Raw genomic sequence first — 2,459 nt, forward strand, 5'->3', positions numbered from 1 at the left:
CGTTCGATGGTGCGTGCATGCGGCGCGGTGAGCTGTAAGTGCATGGTGTGTGGGTCATGTTCGAATGTGGCTGGGTGCGTGCATGCGTGCATATGCGACGCGTGCGCCTGTGAGTGTTTCTCTCTCGCCTGTCTGTCTGTTCTGGTTGCTAGCCTGTCTCTGTCTGTCGTCCGACATATCAGAGTATCTGTATCCTACTTCGTAGGCACTACGCGTAGGCCTTGCCAAATTGTTCTTAGACTCTAAAGGTCGGTAGCCAAGAGTTGTGTAATGGTTGTAACCATCGAGGAAACGTTTGCAATCAGCGAAGGATTTGCTGAAAAGTATTTTTCGGTGCAGTACGTCGTTCTTTCGCGTCAAAAGCTCGGAGCGGAAATCGCTATAAATTCGCCCAATGCGACCTTGCCCGCACAGGGCAGAGATCGATACCTGGCATGTGCGCAGCGTGTTCACCCTCTCACGAAGTACTGCTAGGGCCACACAGGAATCCAGTAATTTTGCATTCCAAGGTTGATTTCGTGCGCACGGCACTTCAACCCAGACTGGAACGAGGCACCCTGCGTGATAATGCATTTATGCGACTTCGCAAAAAAAAAACGTGGGCGCGACGGTCGGACTTTTTCGCGACTCTTTCGGCGATTTCGGAGCTTCTCATGCGGATTTCGCTAAAAAAAGGCCGGATCCTGCGTAAACATGACTAAATAGTCATTCAGCTTTATTGACCTGTTTTTGTCACGAGAACGATTAATTGATGTACCTGCAATAGGTGACGGCTTGACCCTGTCACATCTATAGCATTTCGCTTCGGTCAGAATCGCTGATGCGCCACTCCAAGCACTCGCGTCGTAGCGGCGCGGAGTCATGCCAGCTGTGAGTATACTTTTACTATAGTGTAGAGAGATCTACCTGCCATATTTACTAGATGGCATCATGACATGGGCCGTTATAGAGACCACGACGAAGAAAGCGATTGGGGTAACAATTAAAAGTACAAACAGTAAAACGAAGCAAAGTTATTTTAGGCTGATTTTGAAAAACGCACATGTCCATTTCGATTTCGATTAAGCGCAATTCAGACAAAGAGGGTAAATATCGGAGTGTTAGCACTGATGGGAGAATATTCTGATGAAAATTGCAAGAGGCCGGTAAAATGAGGTATGGCTGACTACACTAGAGTTGATCATAACATAACTTTATTGGGACGTAAATCGAATTACGGTGAAGTAGTATCTGTCCGCTGAATGCGCGCGTGTGGTGTGCGTGGTGTGTGTGTGTGTGTGTGTGTGTGTGTGTGTGTGTGTGTGTGTGTGTGTGTGCGTGTGTGTGCCTGTGTGCGTGTGTGCGCGTGTACCTGCGTGTGTGCGCGTCTAGTGTGTGTGCGTGTGTGTGCGTGTACCTGCGTGTGTGCGCGTCTAGTGTGTGTGTGCGTGTGTGTGTTTGCTTTTTTAATTCCGCGTTCAAAGCGCAAATGCAATCTGTTTACCAAGCTGCTCTCTCACAAGTAAAATCAATTTTCATTTCCGGGGGCCCAAGCGCAATAACACACACACACGCACAGAAATCGAGAAAACGCCCCGTCCCCCTTCCCCCCTCCCTCCCTTCTCCGCCACATCTCCGGCTTTTCGTCGAAAGTCGTCCGTCGTTGCTCGCTATGTAAATTTACGCTATATACCGAACGCGCCTAGTGGAAACGTCTGTGCTCTATAGTGACATTATTTATACGCGGGGGTGCAGCAGGGGGCGGGTGACAGCCGACCCGTCTGTCTCAGAACAACACGCTGCTGTATACGGACAAGCCTCCCGTCTGCGCTGCACAGCGTCGGCAACAACAGTTCATAATTATTACGAAACAATAGCGAGTAACCAGATAGCGGCTTCAGAAGTGAACTGTATGTCACCAAGTATTACACAGAGAACAGATGGCTGTTCCGTATATACGTGACAGTGACGTGGATGCAAGCGCGAGGAACATAATGCTCCAATCTGCGCGACTGCTGCAGACAATGGCTACCATAATATTATCAATAACCCTGAGTTAACTGCGGGGACCGTACAGTGCGACGTGATGGTAAATAAACACGAAATGTATTTACTACCAAAGTCTTAATGTTTTTTCTACTTTCTTTCGCCTATTAATTGCCGATAATTTCCTGTAAACACGGTTCATGCCCTCCGCAAGACGCAAGTACAACGCGCGCGCGCCGCTGTGCACAAGCATTAAGACTCTGGTAGTAAAAACATTTCGTGTTTATTAACCATAGTTTTAGTATTGAAATGTTCCAAGTGCCTGTGATTCGATCCAGCGCCGAGCTGGAAACCTTCCCGATTCGATCCAGCGCCGAACTGCCGAATTCTACATCAGAGCGACGACACGCCCGCAGTGCGGCGCTGTCATCAGTGCTCAGCCACGCGTCTGCACGCTCGCAGTGAACGCTCTCTCGCGCTCACGTTAGTGAGGA

Source organism: Priapulus caudatus, unplaced genomic scaffold (genome assembly GCF_000485595.1).
Source record: "Priapulus caudatus unplaced genomic scaffold, Priapulus_caudatus-5.0.1 Scaffold381, whole genome shotgun sequence".
Classification (NCBI taxonomy): domain Eukaryota; kingdom Metazoa; phylum Priapulida; class Priapulimorpha; order Priapulimorphida; family Priapulidae; genus Priapulus; species Priapulus caudatus.